This window comes from Rana temporaria, chromosome 1 (assembly GCF_905171775.1).
Source record: "Rana temporaria chromosome 1, aRanTem1.1, whole genome shotgun sequence".
Classification (NCBI taxonomy): Eukaryota; Metazoa; Chordata; class Amphibia; order Anura; family Ranidae; genus Rana; species Rana temporaria.
In genome coordinates this window covers 496,916,608-496,934,798 of record NC_053489.1, presented here as the reverse complement: position 1 = coordinate 496,934,798, position 18,191 = coordinate 496,916,608, and positions in this window count along the sequence as shown.

Below are 18,191 nucleotides of genomic sequence, written 5' to 3'. Positions count from 1 at the left end.
ACATTCAAAGAAGAAGGAACAGGGCAGGCCTATGCACTGCATAGGTTCCAGTGGATAGGCCTGTTCCCCCACACACAGTCACAACCACAGCGATGCCACCCTACAAGACTAAAGTTTACCAGAGCCATAAGCAGAAGGATTCATAGTCTGTGTCGGAGTATCGTTACGCCGATTCTCCAACGCAGATACGTCCAAAAAATAGGCTTCCTCCTCCGACGTAACTTGAATGCGGCGGCGTATAATCGTGTGCATTCTCACGCTGGCCGCTAGGGGCGCTTCCGTTGTTTTCGGCGTAGAGTATGCAAATTACCTAGTTACGTCGATTCACAAACGTAAATGCGCCGGCGGTAGTTTTTTACGTCGTTTGCGTAAGGCGTTTTCGGCGTAACGTTGCTCCTGCTATTAGGTGGCGCAGCCAATGTTAAGTATGGACGTCGTTCCCGCTTCGAAATTTGAATTTTTTACGTCGTTTGCGTAAGTCGTTCGCGAATAGGGCTGGACGTAATTTACGTTCACGTCGAAACCAATACGTCGTTGTGGCGTACTTGGGAGCAATGGACACTGGCATGCGCCGTTCGTAAAACACGTCAATCACATCAGGTCATCACACATTAGCATAAAACACGCCCCCCTTCCACATTTGAATTACGCGGGCTTACGCCGGCCCCATTTACGCTACGGCACTGCAACTTATGGAGCAAGTGCTTTGTAAATACTGCACTTGCTCCTGTAAGTTGCGGCGGCGTAGCGTAAATACGATACGCTGCGCCGCCGTACGAATGGGCGCAGCTACGCGAATCTAGCCCTAGGTCATTTCTGCCATTACCAGTGCTGTAATATTTCCAGAGTCTGACCAGCAATCCAAATGTCTGCAACACAAAATGAAACTTCAAAATTTCACAGCAAATCAGAAATGTCAGATTTTTCCATTAAGGTGCATTTTGTACACCTGCAAACAATTGCCTTTGATTGGAATGTTTTATTTTAATTTTTTTCTTCAAATTACATGATAAATGAGATTTGCCCACAAATAAACAGGGTATGGCAAGAAGTAGCCAGTACTGTCTATGTAATTAGCTGTTACCAAGGGGACAGTCAACATAAATAAGTACAAGTGTGCTGAGACTGAGATCATTTTGTCTTTATCTCATTTTTATACTGATTAAAATACATCTGTTCATTACAGGGATAATATAGTTAGGATGTAGTTGGTAAGAAAAGGAGACACAAGAACATGATATTCTTTAAAAATGCAGCCCTTACAGTGAAAGGATATGGTGGAGCAAGGGTGGGGGAAGTCAGCTGGCATGCAGATGTTAAATGAGACAGAAGACAATTGGTAATGGACCTAAAGCAGGGAAGGCTGGGGAGGATAATGGAAGAGTTACAAGTTGGGTTTATGCAGAGCTGATGACAGAGAAGAAAGGAGCTGAGAAACAAAATCACTTTTAGTACAAGTGCAGGGAGAAATAAAAATGTTATAGTGTACAGCAAACATTTACTGGTCACAGCACCCTTGAAAAATATTTTTGGTCCTAAGGTACTCCAATCTGATGCCGCGTACACACGATCATTTTTCAGCATGAAAAAAAACGTTGTTTTTCAAAAACGTCATTTAAAATGATCGTGTGTGGGCTACACATCATTTTTCAGGTTCTGAAAAACGACAAAAAAGAATTTCGAACATGCTGCATTTTTTAACGTCGTTTTAAACTATGTTGTTTTTCGGGTTGTAAAAAATGATCGTGTGTGGGCTAAAAAAACAGCGCATGCTCAGAAGCAAGTTATGAGACGCGAGCGCTCGTTCTGGTAAAACTACCGTTCATAATGGAGTAAGCACATTCATCACGCTGTAACAGACAGAAAAGCGTAAATCGTCTTTTACTAACACCGAATCAGCTAAAGCAGCCCAAAGGCGAATTGAACTTCCCCTTTATAGTGCCGTTGTACGTGTTGTACGTCACCGCGCTTTGCTAGATCATTTTTTTAAAACGATGGTGTGTAGGCAACGTCGTTTTAATGATGAAGTTGGGAAAACGTAATTTTTTGGACATGCTGAAAAACAACATTTTTTTCATGCTGAAAAATGATCGTGTGTACGCGGCATAAGGCTTGGTTCGCATTACTGTGTGTTGGGGAATGTGTGCAAAATTGTGCATGTTCCCGACACACAGACAAATGAGCTGCTCTTTAACAGACACAAAGGGGTGCCATTAATTCTTAGTATCGTCACACATTGGCAAACACAGTGCATTTTCGATGCAACACAATTTTAACAATAGTGTCAGGGCCTTCTTTCCTTGCGTTTTTGTAGGTAGGGCAGTCCACTGAAGTGAATGGTCTTCCCCTCACACATCCATGAATTGGTGCAGACACACAACTTCTGCTGATTTGCCTGTTATCTCTTTAAAATATTGCTACCTGAAGTGCCTGAATCGGAGCTGATTATAGACAGGATTCACCGTCTACCAAAAACATATTTTATCCCTAAGGAAGTGCCTAGGGATCAGGGCTCAAGTCCTGCGGGAATGCGTGGGAACGGAGTCCCTGCACTTTTTTCACAGCAGGAACTCAGTTCCCTTTGCAGGACTAGAGCAGCCGAGCCGCCCGAGCCAATCCTTCACTAAGCGGTGATGCCCAGCTCGAGTCACTGTCAGGCAAACCTTAGTAATCCTTTATGTCACTGGCTGCTTCCTGTATATGGATTCATCAGGTAGTGTGCGGGTATTCCGTCACTTCCTCGATGCCGCAATGTCTCCTGGGAGCTTTTGTCATTGTTCCCAGGAGCCTTTTGCGGTGGTCTGCCACGAGTTATCAAGGGATTTCAAAAGAACTTGCGGGTAACATGCGAATACCCGCACACTACCCGATGAATCCATATACAGGAAGCGGCCAGTAACATAAAGGAATACTAAGGTACAGTGGATCGAAAAAAAACAAACATGCGGTTTAGTATATATGCATATGAGTGCATAATTTATTTATTTTTTTGGTGGGGAGTGGATCTTGGGTGGGAGTTCCCACACTTTTTTCCCCAGGACTTGACCCCTGCTAGGGATGTTTGATGCTCTGAGACATACAAAAATTAATCAAATCAGGCAGTAATTGTGATTGGTTGCCAGAGGTTACAGTGTATCATTACCGCTCACTGACTGTCTGCTAGAGGTTACAGCACACATTATGGCTCACTGATTATTTGATAGAGGTTACAGCACATGACTTCTGCTTATATATTGGTTGCTAGAGGTTACTGTACATCAATACTGCTCAATGATTGGTTGCTAGAGGTTACGGGGCATCCTTACCACTCACTAGTTGGTTGCTAGAGGTTACTACACATTATTACTGCTCACTGATTGGTTCAAACACAAAGAACAAAAGGTTAATTGAGCGCACTCCTGGTAAATTAGTGGAACCTACTGCTATAGGGACAACTGTAACTAAAGGTGAATGTAGTAATAATAATAAGTCCATTAAATATCCATTAAAACAAGTTAATCTAGACTAAACTTCCGCAGAGATGGCAGCCTGCTAGCTGATGAAGATTAATCTGAAATGTAGCAAGAAAGTAAAGCCGAGCCTTCTAAGCGTAGTAAGTAAATATTTATTAAAAAATATTAAAAACCATATAAGGAAATACACTCACAAACATTGAGTTTATTACATTTGTGAGTGTATTTCCTTATATGGTTTTTAATATTTTTTAATAAATACTTACTACGCTTAGAAGGCGCCCCTTTTCCTTTCTTGCTCAATGATTGGTTGCAAGAGGTTAGTGCACATCATTACTGCGCACTGATTGGTTGACATAAGTTACTGCATATCCTTACTGCTCAATGATTGGCTGCAAGAGGTTAGTGCACATCATTACTGCTCTTTGCCTGCACATTATGGACTGGGGAGGTGAGGTGACCAATCAATAGACAGAAAATTCCTAGGACTCCTGGAATCAGTGGCAATGCTGGGGAGGGGGGTGGTCAGTGGCAATGCTGGGTGGGGGGGGGGTTGATGGGATCAGTGGCAGTGGTGGGGTTGGGGGATTAGTTAGGAGGCACTACACTGTGGCAAATTCTAAATCATGCAGAGCTGGAAATCTTTGGCAAATATATAGTGGTGGATTCTACACTGACCACCGATGTATTGGGGAATTTGGAATGACCACCAATGTGAGGGGATATTTGCAGTGATCACCATGTAACAGGGCATTTTACGCCACTCACCAATATAAAGGGGTATTTCTACACTGACACCAATGTAATAGGAGCATTTACACCAACCACCAGTGTAAGGGAGAATATACAATGCCCTCCCTGTAAGGGGGAATTTACACTAACAACCATTGTTGAAGAGATTTGTACTGACCACCAATGTATGATGGCACTTCTAAACTACCATCAATGTTAGGGGGATTTACAATGACAAACAATGTAAAGGGGGATTTACACTGACCACCAGTGTAAGGGCAATTCTGCACTTACCACCAATGTAAGACCGGGTTCACACCTATGCGAATTGGTTGTGGCTTAAACCGCATCCAATTCTCATAACATTATAAAATACATTGATTTAAATGAGGCTGGTTCACATATGTGCGATGCATTCGCACAGCGCATTGCCGAAAAAACGTGTGTGTTTTCTAGGCATTGCGGTGCGGCTCAGATGCAAATTCAGAACCATTATCTTCTATTGGCATGCATCTGATTCGCACATGTGTTCATTTCTCTTCAGGATTTCTCTCATTCAGCTCAATACACTTCGACCCTCCCCTCTCCCAGGTCTCCAAATTTGCATCTAAAACGCAGCTGATCTGATAAACAGTTGTCTTATCTCTCTACAGAGATAAGAGAGCTGAAATTCGCACCGCACTAGTGTGAATCCGGCCTAAAGGGAAATGTACACTGATTACTAATGTAATGAAAAGTTTACACTGAGGCCCCATACACACCATAGAATCCATCCGCAGATAAATCCCAGCAAATCCCAGCGGATCTTTATCCGCGGATATATCTCCCCTGGGATGGATTCCAGCAGATCGGATATTCGCTGACATGCACAACAAATCCATCTGCTGGAATCCATCCCAACGGATGGATCCGCTGGTCTGTACAGACTCACCGAATCCATCCGTCCGAAGGGATCCCCCGCATGCGTCGTAATGATTTGACGCATGCATGGAATTCCTTATATGACAGCGTTGCGCACGTCGCCGCGTCATAATCGCGGCGACGGCGCGACACGTCATCGCAAGAGGATTTCGGCGCGGATTTCAATGCGATGGTGTGTACACACCATCGCATGAAAATCCGCCGAAATCCACAAGAGGATTTATCCGCGGAAACGGTCCGCTGGACCGTATTCACGGATAAATTCTATCGTGTGTATGGGGCCTCACAATCAATGTAATGGGGGATTTTACATCAAAAAACAATAAAGTGGCATATCTACACTGGCAACCAATGTAAGGGGGATTTACACCCACCACTAATTTAAAGGGGGCTTCTACATGGACCACCAATGTAAGTGAGGATTCTAAACTGACCACAAATTCCAGTTTGGATTTTGTTTACCGATTACCAATATAAAGAGGAGTTTCAACACTGGCCACCAATGTAATGGGGATTTACACTGCCCACTAATGTAAGGAGGACCTTCACACTGGCCAGGATTCTGAATGAAAGGATTGTAAACCAAGCCCCAATGTAAGGAGAAGATTTTCACTGACCACCAGTGTAACTAAGACACATGCAAAATTGTTTTCCTGACACCACAGAAACGTGCTGCCCATTAGCAGATACACAGCAGTTCCATTAATGCAGTGTTTCTCAATTCCAGTCCTCAGGCCCCCCCAACAGGTCAGGTTTTCAGGATTTCCATTATTTTGCACAGGTGATTTGATCAGTTTCACTGCCTTAGTAATCACCACAGCCTTTTCATCTGAGGGAAATCCTGAAAACCTGACCTGTTGGGGGGGCCTGAGGACTGGAATTGAGAAACACTGCATTAATGTCACCCTTGTGCATCTGCTGAGATGTGTGTATTCACATGCACCAAAATTCACGGAGCTATGGCACCACGTTGTTTAGAAAAAAGATTCCACCTCCAATTTGCATACCTTTGCACAACAGACTGATGTTAGGCTTAATAACCACAGTTGTAGGACTACAAGCATGCCCCTTTACCCCTGGGCAGCATTCGGTAGAAGCGATGGTGGATATGACCTCAGGGGGGCATGATATACATATGAATGCAGCCTCTATTTGCATACCAATGCCGCTGATCCGTGGCTATATACATATTAATGCCAACATGGTTTACATAACAATGCAGGTTATTTACATGTAAACACAGGGTCTGCAGGTGAGTCATCTGTACACGGCAATATGGCAGAGATGGACAGCATTCGTAACAGAACTTCATACTAAGATATCAGGACACATCACAGACTAAAACTTCAAGGGACACAAGAATTTAAACTGGGATAGTTGGCAAGTATGAGGCAGCTGCTTTGGGCCCCACAACAATAATAGGGCTCAAGGCTGCTGCCCCTTTTGCCCTGTCATAGAGATGGCCCCCAATCACATGGTTAGATCACGCTTCTATAACATTGAATGTCTGAGGCCTCGTACACACGACAGAGATTCTCGGCAGAATTCGCCGAGAAACTCGGTCAAAACCCGGATTCTGCCGAGAATCTCTGTCGTCTGTACAGTTTTGGCTCGATGGAGCCGCCGAGGAACTCGACGAGAAAATAGAGAACATGTTCTCTATTTTCTCGTTGTCCTCGTTCTTCTATGGGAGAAGCCGGCCCGCCGAGCTCCTCGGCGGCTTCATCCCAAAACTCGACGAGGAACTCGACGTGCCAAGCACGTCGAGTTCCTCTGTCGTGTGTACGGGGCCTTAGACTTTCTACCTCCTAAACGTGTGTCTCTTTGGAGACTTAACCCCCACCTGTTGAACTCTCGACTGAACAAAACATTTCTTCATGCCCAACTGACAGAATACTTATAACTTAATGTATCAATAATCAACCCTGTCCTCAGGGCCCACTAACAAACTTGGTTCCAGGGCTAAGAAGGGAAGGCTGCAGCAGCTTGATCATCTCATGGCAGATATTAAGCAGACTGAAACACTTAATAAATCTAAGCCTTACTTACTACCCTTAAACATGAATTATGCCTATTGCTCCTCAAAGGTTTTGAGGTTTTGCACTAGACGCTTGAATATGATGTATTATACGACGGGCAATAGGGCAGGGAAGACTTTGACTAGACGCCTACAGGGCCATCATAGTAAAACCAAAATTGCCTATCTATATCATCCCACTACTGGGCAGAAAGTTTACAATCCACAAGAAATTACTAACACATTTAGCTGTTACTACAGCTTTCTCTACAATTTAACGACCCCTCGACAGGGCCCTATTTAGATCTGATCTTCAATTCTGTTGCAGCCTCCTCCTATTTCTGGCAAGAGATGCTCAATGCTCTTGCCAAAACCAGAGAAAGATCCCACCACCCCCCCAGAACTTTGTAACGATATGCCAGAATAGGTTTAGTTCTATGGATCGCAACTGCGGAGACTTCTCAGGTTCGAACCCAGGTTTCACTCTTAACTATGTTGAGAGTTTGGGTTCTATCATCACAGCCTCAGTAAGGTTGATGGCGCTTATTCCGGCATTAGCGACATTAAAGTAAATCTTGGAATAAAGAGATGAATAAGGTAAAGGGGTATTGAGTAGTCGCAGTTTCAAAGCTGCCTTCTGAAAGCTGCTATGTTACCTTTTTTGTACTACACTTTTGTATTACTTGACTGAACATATGAATACCTTGATGTTGCTATGAAAATGTTGTTTAATATGTAAAACCTTTAATAAAGAATGATTGAAAGTAAAAATAGAGGCAAGAGGAGAAAAAAATAAATAAAAATAAAATATCAAACTACTTTTATTTTGGTGTGAAGGTCTGCTTTAAGTAATCATATAACATTTTTCTTTTGCAACAATCATACTCCGGGTATCTCATATTGATTTTCCTTTTTTTCTGTGTGTTTTCTGTGTGCATCATTAGTTAAAAGGCTCTGAATAGGCATGAAAAAAATGTCAGATGGAGAGGATTACAACTGCTGCACAGCCAATAAATTATAGTGTGTTTATACATTTGTGAATAAATGGTATTTTATGCCTTGCATGTGAATTCCCATTTTCATATAATCTGTAAAAGGGCCAGGAGAAAGGAACAGCTGCTCCACCATATTTCAGAGCCAGGCATTTCAGACATTTGCTATGAATCCTCTCTGGGCAAGGAAATTTAGTGGAAAAAAAGGACAGAGACTGTGAAGGGTGTCTACAGCCAAACTAGAAAGGTTCAAAATCTGACATATGATAAAAAAACATTCACACATTTAAAGTGACTTTAATGCAAAAGCAGACCATGAAAGCAAAAGCTTTATCATTACCTGTCGGAGTGTAGTTGAGTTTAAGCTTCAGCCATTTTAAGAGTTCCAGGTACCGCCACCATCCAACACATCCAGGGGATTCAGAGAGCGTGGCACTGTGGGCACTAGTGTGGGGCTCTGTTTCTCCCATCAATCCCTACAGTGTCCTTTAGTGACCTGTAGGGATTGATGACCTGTAGTACACACCAAACTCCCAGCCACCTACCGAGATTCTAACATTACAGCCTGACAGGACTGTACACATGCCAAGGCCACAATGTTTTGCTTCCCAGCCACAGCAATTGACAGGTGAAACCCCCCATGAAACTCACCCATTAGATCAATGGGGCCACACCTTCATTCACAGTTGTGGAGTTCCCCTGCAATGAAAAATTGCCATCCTTTAAAAAATTGTAGCGCCCCCTTGTTTTCAGCATGGGCACTACGCTAAAGTTAGTGGGAATGAGAGAGTTACTTTGCTCCCATTCGTGGTTTGTCTAAATTTGGAACTTCTGTCATCCCAGAAATGTCCACTGGGTCAGTCTGTGGTGAAGGGGTGCAATACCACCCCTTGCCGGCAGTTGGTGCCAGAGGAGTTCTGGCAGAGCAAGTTTTCCCCAGCAGCCAATTGGAGGAGTTTTCCCTCGCGGGGCATGCTGGGGGAGAGTATATCTGTGACAGGGGTCATGTGTTGGTAAATCTTTGCGGGGTCCCCGTTCCAGGTGCGGTATCCACCTTCAGGGTACGCGCATCCATGGACCCCGCCAGCGTGGCCCACCTGGCTAAAGCTAAAAGCTACATCAAACCTCATCCTGAGGAGAAAAAGGGACCCCAGTGTTTCACTGGGTTCCATGACCTGTTGAGAGAAGCCCAGTCTGGGATCGGGCATCCGGACCACTGACAGGTATGCTTGCTGTCATCCGGGGGCCTATATAGGAAAAGTCAACTGGGAGGGTTCGCTCTCTTTATTCACCTAAGTCCTTTATTGAAATTGGCCTGTGGCAGAGGCCCTAGAGCCGGGTCTGTGAGAGAGGCCTGTTCCTCCCAGCTAGTTCAGAGTGATGCTTCGGCTGCCAGGCCTATTATAGGGGTCTGTCCAGGGGGCACTTCACCCACTCCAAGTAGAGTGGCGACGAGTTACAAAAATTGGTACTATACAGAGCAGTATTGACTGCTCCATTTGATATCCAGGCCTGATACCGCAATGTTCTCTTCTTTTTCCTTCATCAACCTTGACCTTCCCAATACATGTTGATGTTGGCCGTATTTGGCCTGGACAGTAAAGCAGTGAAAACCTTTTATTGGCTGTCTGGACCTTCGCTCACTACCGCTGTTCTCACAAATACACCCCTAGACACCGCCAGGGTAACTTAGAAGGCCGATCCCAAAATCAACCAGCGGCTTGGGCGTGAGCACTACAAAATGTATGCAAAAACTGGTGACAGGAGGTGGCAGTAGTGCCTCCTGAACACCTGCCAGCTGCTGCAATACTGCCTGGCGACCTGCTGTCAATTGACAGTCCCACAGGTTTAGGCCAAAACCATGTTTGACCCGAATCTTAGCTTATCAGCAATCATGACCAGCATATATAAGAAGATAGCTACATCACTGGATTTTAGGATAGTTTTCTGTGTACTGCATGAAACACTTGTAGTACTACCCCCGAAGGAGCTGCTGGAATATTTTTGGGCGGCATGTTACCTCTATCCTCTCGCCGTCCAGGGTGGTAGATGAGAGTTGAAAAAGTTCAATGTCCACACTTTACACTTCTTTTTCTAAGATTTATTTTGTAGAACTTGGTAAAGAAAGAAGAAGTGGATGAAGGGGTGGACGGGTAAACAAGTAGATAGGTTCAGGTGTAAGATTTCAATCCAGAAACACTCCTGCTTCCAGTAATACAGCTTTCGTCGCCACTCTAGCCAGAGTGGGTATTGCGCACCCGGATAGGTCCCTCTCACCAGCCTAGCAGCCGGAGGAGTGGCACATGAAACAAAGTACAGTCTCTGCCACAGACCTTCCTTTGAGTGAAGATATTTTCGGTCCAGAATCCCCTAGCACAGGATTCAGCACCCGGATCTCTTCAGATTAATTTCTGCAGAACTCAAGTCTGATAGGTGATCACCATCAAGCCTCTCAGTACGTGGTGCATCCTTTGATGAAGTTTCCAGGCCTCTCCTGAGATACCAGCCTCTTGCTTGGTCCTCTCCAAGATAGGTCCTTCATCAAGCGGCTTCCTCCCTCCAGGACGGACAGCACAGGATCACCTTGAAACTGTAGACCCAGTCTGCTTACTGGGCCTACTCAACAGATCACAACCCCAGACCAATGTGGTCCCGGAGCCAGGATTGCAGGAGCACACATCCCCGGCCAGGAGTTCCACAAGGTGGTGGGACGACAGACCAGGGATCGATTACCCTGGTCCAGTGGCGTCTGTTCCTTAAGTACCCCTCCCCAGCATGCACATCGGGACGATCAACCCCCACTGATTGGCTGCCTAGGAGAGACACCCAATATCACCCTGACTTAGCTGCTGCCACCCTTGGCCTGGGGTGGTAACAACACCCCAGGCGAACAATAGTGGTCGCTCCCAGCACAGCCACGGCTGAAACAAATACCAAATTTAGCCCAAATTATATGTGTCTGAATTAATTAACACTCAGAGTATCTTCTAAATTTAAAGCAGCGCCAGCTCAACAGGGGCAGGCTGCTACACACTTAAGAGTAGGTAATTTGTCTACAGTGCAAATGCATCTCATTAGGACTTGCTGTATTCAAAGAAATGCAAAAAAAATAACTATCCAATCACAGCCTAATCTGCACTATACCATTAAAGTAAACAGGAAACCACTGTCTTGCATACAGATGTGTCCATGTGCATGGTTTGTCTAATCGAGCCCTAAACCTTCTGCACTGTGTTAATAAAAAAAAAATATTTTAGCTGGATTTGGGCCATAGCTATCAGCATTTTGCATCATTCAGTAATTCACACACCCAATTTACCTTAAATGTACATTTAAATATACTGATAAGTTAGAAAGATATTTACAGACCTGAATGCCAACCTCACCAAAGTGATAAACATTAAGTGAGATCTATGGTACACAATCATCCTTATGGGTAATTGGGATCTATGGTAGGCAATCATCCTTATGGTTAATTGGGATCTATGGTAGACTATCATTTTTATGGGTATTTGGGATCTATGGTAGGCAAACATCTTTATGGGTAATTGGGATCTATGATAGACTATCATCTTTATGGGTAGTTAAGATAAATATCATCATAATAAGTAAAGTGTGCAACAGTACGCTATTAGTTACCTCCGTTTACAAACAGCATTTTTAAGTTGGAATTACTTCAGCTATGAAACTATGCCTCGGAAAGATATTGAGATATATCATACCATTCAATGTGCTTAGTCTGCAAATACAGACCGAGAGAAAAGCAGTTTGTTTTTGTTTTAATGATTAAGACAGATTCATTGCAAGGAATGACCTGGCAATGGCGCACTGCTATCCCATTATTCAGACATGGAATACTATTACTGGGGTTATATCAGGCCAATGTTTTTAAACATTTACTCAGCGAGTGTAGAATTTGTATACACTAACATTTTCTTCTATTCGTCTTCATTTTATCATTGGAAGGAATTTTCCTGTGTAAGGGATCATTTGTCTAAGCTAGATTACTAAATATGCAGCCTATTTGGGTGGTGAAGCTATGTGGACATAGAAACTGTATAACTTAAAAAAATACTTGTGGGTTATTTGTGAGACAGATTGAAAAGTCTATTGGCTAGAGATTAGTGTAACAATCTAGATAAAATAAAACATAACTTTGCCTTGTAATGTGGCTCCAGGTCTGTGGAACAGGCACAACACTTAAAATGTACGTCAAGCCAAAACTTTTTTTTTTGTGTTTGAGACACTCACAAATGCAACTTTTCTTTTGTGTCGACCCCTAAACCCCAACCCCATACCTATTTTTTGTCTTTTTTTTAAACCTAGCTAAAAAATAAAAAAATGTATATAAAATGTGTGAAAAAAAAGAAAAGAAAAAGAAAGCTAAGTGCAAGAGAGACTAAACAGTTGTTGCAGACCATAGGCATGTGCACAGGGTGTGGTGGATGTGCCTGGGCACACCCTAATCTACCCATGTATATTAGTATTATCGCTCTGTGTGCTGGCAGGAAGATGGGAAAGATCTCCTTCTTGCTGGCTATGCTGCCATAAAAAAAGTGTTTACGCGCTTCTCTTTCACTAAACCGGGAGGGAGATCAAGGTGCCGGGATACTATATATCAGTGATGGCGAACCGTGGCACCCCAGATGTTTTAGAACTACACTTCCCATGATGCTCATGCACTCTGCAGTGTAGTGGAGCATCATGGGAAATGTAGTTCCAAAACATCTGGGGTGCCAAGGTTCACCATCACTGCTATATATATATGTAGACATACACACACGTGTGTTTGAGCTTTAGGGTGCACACCCTAATGCAATAGGCTACGCACACCTATGTTGCAGACGCACACAAAAAGATAGTTCAGTCCAGGCACTGTGAACACAGGGGGTGGGTGGTACTCACTAATGCATAGCCCACCACACTGCAATTCACATTACTGTGGCACAATACAGCACTGTGTATAGTACCGAAGAGCACTGTATAGCCCAGGTATCTCTACCTGCAAAAATTGTCATCTCTCTCTATCTACTCCAGTACACACTGACAAAAGGCTGCTGTGAGTCCTTTTATAGTGAGAGAGTGGGTATATAGGAAAACCCCCCATTACCTCTATTAGAAAATAAATACATTAACTATTTCCTATTTCCTTAGTCATAGGCCTTACTTAAAGAGGAGTTCCAGTCTCCCCAGGAAATTTAGAAGTCAGCAGCTACAAATAATGTAGCTGCTGACTTTTAATATAAGGACAGCATTGTCCTCACCTGAGCCGATTCTTTAATCGGCTTTGGGTCCAGGTGTCAGCTTCTTAAATAGTTTCACTGTATTACACTCTGTTTATACTAACTCAGACACTATGAGGCACGTTTTCTGTATTCTGCAAAAAACCTTGTTGATCCTGCTGGTCTCTATCTCCACAATTCAGCTAGGGATTTTGCAGCTGTGGTGGCAACTCTGCACATGCTCAGTTTTTCGTGAGTTTCTTTGCTGAACATCTCCTCCCTATCACATCTGAGCAGCCCATGTGACTATAGAGTCGCACACGTGGGTGTATACACAGTGGTAAATGATAGCCCACTCCCTCCCTCCACCTCCATGCCTACTAACCAGCTAAACACAATGGGGGTGGGATATTACATATTACATATTCTAAGACACAGGCTATGACTCGCAGAAATTCATCCACACCATGTTATTTCTACAAAATAATAAAGATTTAATTTAAAATATATATTTGTGTGCCAATTTAAAACAGTTTATTGATATTATTTATTTATTTTTACTCTGTATTCCAAATTTTTATTTTGAACATGTCACCAGCAGCAGAGGACTAGAAGCCCCTCCTGCTTATGTTTCCCTGCAGATATGCTGGGAAAGATCTAAGTCATGTGACAGCTGCATATGGATTAGGAAAAATGTACTTAGATTTTTTATTAAAAATATTACACACCATCATCCACATACAGAAATAAAAGGGATGATGTAAATTAAACAGTGGGGGCCGGATTCAGGTAGGAGATATGACGGCGTATCTCCAGATACACCGTCGTATCTCCAGATACGCCGTCGTATCTCTGAGTTGCGGCGTTGTATCTATGCGCCTGATTCATAGAATCAGTTACGCATAGATTTCCCTAAGATTCGACTGGCGTATCTTAGGCTGCATATTTACGCTGGCCGCTAGGTGGCGCTTCCGTCGATTTACACAAGGAATATGCTAATTAGGTAGATACGCCGATTCACAAACGTACGTACGCTTGGCGCTATTTTTTACGTCGTTTACGTTAGGCTTTTTCGGCGTAAGGTTGCTCCTGCTATTATGAGGCGTACACAATGTTAAGTATGGACGTCGTTCCCGCGACTAATTTTAAAAATTTTACGTCGTTTGCGTAAGTCGTTCGCGAATAGGGCTGTACGTACGTTACGTTCACGTCTAAAGCATTGACGAATTGTGGCGGAATTTCGAGCATGCGCACTGCGATTCTTTTACGAACGGCGCATGCGCCGTTTGTAAAAAACATCAAATAAGTGGGGTCACACTAAATTTGAATAAAACACGCCCACATCATCCAAATTTGAATAAGGCGGGCTTACGCCGGAGCACATACGTTACGCCGCGGTAACTTAGGGCGCAAGTTCTTTCTGAATATGGAACTTGCGCCCTAACTTACGGCGGCGTAACGTATCGGAGATACGTTACGCCCGCACAGCATTACGCAGGGCTACCTGAATCTAGCCCTGTGTGTTTAGTATCACTTTAAGTAGGGGAAAGCCTTGTGGCTTCACAGCCAGTTCCCACTGCACATGAGCAAGCCGTGCTGCACGTTGTGAATGGTCCTGCAGTCTTCTGGGACCTGTGATGTGCCCCAAAAAGCTGTGGGGGAAGAAGGGGTGCAAAGTGGGAGCGTGTACCTATCAAAACCAGGAGCAAGTTGCTGCCCTAACCCCAGTATTAATAGTCAGTAATGACATAAATGTACTGTGCGCGGTCGGCAAGTGGTTAATTATAGATGGAGTATGGTGAGTGGAGTCAGCCTTTGGCTTCCAATATGTTTTAGATTCTCCAACAATGAGATCTCCCAGCCATAACTCCTGACTCTTCTCCTGTCTACCTGGGAGTTGTGGGTGTTCCTGTCTACTAGGGATGAGCCTGCGGTTCGAGTCGAACGTAAGTTTGACTCGAAAATTGGGTGTTCGCTTGTTTGCGGAAGACCGTGCATTATGACATTATGGGGCTATCTTGGCTCGGGGTTCCCCTTAAAATCCATACCAGACGTAAAGGGCCTGGTATGGATTTTGGGGGGACCCTTGCACCATTTTTTTGTAATTTTGGCGCAGGTTTCCCCTTAATGTCCATACCAGACCTGAAGGGCCTGGTATGGATTTTGGGGGGGCCCCATACATTTTTTATTGGAGAGGGGTTTCCCTTATTATCCATACCAGACCCAAAGGGCCTGGTAATGGACTGGGGGGAACCCATGCAATTTTTTTCAACGATTTTTATCTATATTGCCGGGACCCGACAATACATTGCAGCCGCAAGCAGTTTTAAATGACATTTTTTCCTTTAGAATTGTCATTTTGCTGTGATACTGTTCTAAACATGGTAAATATGTGTTACTTTGCAGGCATACTAAGGACACCCCCCCAGGCATGGTATTTAAAGCGGTTCTCCACCCTAAAGTGGAGTCCCGCTGATCGGAACCCTCCCCCCCTCCGGTGTCACATTTGACACCTTTCAGGGGGGAGGGGGGTGCAGATACCTGTCTAAAGACAGGTATTTGCACCCACTTCCGGCCACACGCTACGGGCAAAAGACGGGTTTTTCTGACTTCCCGTCTGTCACCCGTTGTGTGATGGGAACACTCGGCTCCCAGCACACAGCGTGTGAGCCAATCAACGGGCGCAGCTCGACTCGGCATGCGCCGTAGGGAACCGGGCAGTGAAGCCGCAGCGCTTCACTTCCTGGTTCCCTCAGCGTGGATGGCGGGGGGAGCAGCAGAGAGATGAGCGATCGCTCGTGCTCTGCTGCGATCAGCGCTGGACTGCAGGACAGGTAAGTGTCCTAATATTAAAAGTCAGCAGCTGCAGTATTTGTAGCTGCTGGCTTTTAATATTTTTTCCCCATGGCACATCCGCTTTAAAGGAATATTTAATTGTTATTGTTTCACTTTAAGCATTATTAAAATCACTGCTCCTGAAAAAACGCAATTTTTTAAAACTTTTTTTTGCATTAATAAATGTCCCCTGGGGCAGGACCCGGGTCCCCAAATACTTTTTATGGCAATGACATGCATATAAGCCTTTAAAATTAGCACTTTTGATTTTTCATGTTCATGTCCCATAGACTTTAACAGTGTTTGCGTGTTCGTACTAATTCGCAAGTTCTGGTACAAGCTGAACCAGTGGGTGCTCGGCTCATCACTACTGTCTACCTTTGGCTGGTTTCACACGGGCTTCAGCTTGTATAAGAGAAGTATGAACAGCAAGCTTTGATAAAGCATTTGCAGAGCTTTCAGCAAGCTTTGTTGAAGCTTTTAATCACTTATGTACAGGGGACTTTCACCCCCCTTCCTGCCCAGGCAAATCTTTAGCATTAAGCACTGCCAGAAAATGTCAGGACAGTACAATATTCCCCAAATGACCCCTTTTTGGAAATTAGACAGTCCAAGGTATTTAGAGAGAGGCATGGAGTGTTTTTTTGGAAAATGATTAGGGACACTGACTGGTGACAGTATGTAAAAAAAAAAAAAAAAATGTAATGCTATTTTTTTTTATTCTTTTTTTTTTATATATATTTTTTACACGCTATGATCAGAACAATACATTGTTACTATAGTAACACTGTACTACTCTGGGGAAGTAATCAGGGTTTTTTAAATGATTGCTTATTTACAGTGAATTACACTAATCAATCATTGGCTATGTCCGGTGGACATGACGTCCACCTGGGACGATGAATGTCCCGCCCAGTCTACTGTCAATGACAGTTCCAGTTTGTAAATGTTGAAAACAGATCTTAATGGGAGTTGCTGTTTTCCACTTTAACCACTTCCCGACTGCGCTATAGTCAAAAGATGGCTACAACGCAGCTCTCCTGGAGTCATGGCCGCCATAAGGAATTATGGGGCCCTTTACACAGCTTCAGGCATGGGCCCCCTGCAGAGAACCGGGATGAAGCTGGGGGCTGCCGTGAATTAAGAAGCGAGGGGGGGGTGCCACCGCTAATTGAAAAAAAAATATATAAAGAAATGTATTTTTTTTTTATTAAAAAAAAGGGGGGGTTGCCCTGGGGACCTCTGGGCCCTTTAATAAAAACAATATATATATATATATATATATATATATATATATATATATATATATATATATATATATATACAAATAGATAAAAAGAAAAAGCTATAAAAAAAAAGAAAAAAAGGGGGGATGCCATCCGGTGTCCCCTGGCGACCTCCGGGCCCCTTACAAAAAAAATTGAAAAAAAAAGGGGGGTTGCCATCCGGGCCCCTTAAAGGTGTACTGCCTGTACCCCCCTGATGGCGGCCCTGCCTGGAGTACGCATCGGGAGTTCTCTGTAACTGCTGTGTTCCTCATCACAGATCTTGACATGTCCCTCCTGATCATGTGATGTTTGTGGCCAAACATCTGATGGTGTCACTGGTGAAACGTCAACATCTGTCACAGTATACCTGTGCACAAAAATCTCTGTCACAGTGTACCAGTGTCTCGTCAACATCTGTCACAGTGTACCAGTGTCTCGTCAACATCTGTCACAGTGTACCAGTGCACAAAAACATCTGTCACAGTGTACCAGTGTCCCATTAACATCTGTCAGTGTACCATTAATATTTTGAGCTTTCAGCGCTGTCACACTTTGAATGCCAATTGCGCGGTCATGAAACACTGTACTCAAACTATTTTTTTTTTTCATTTTCTTCCCACAAATAAAGCTTTCTTTTGATGATATTTGATCACCACTGGGGTTTTTATTGTTTGCTAAACAAACTACAAAAGGCAAACATTTTTGAAAAAATCAGTTTTTCTTTGTTTCTGTTATAAAATGTTGTTTTCTCC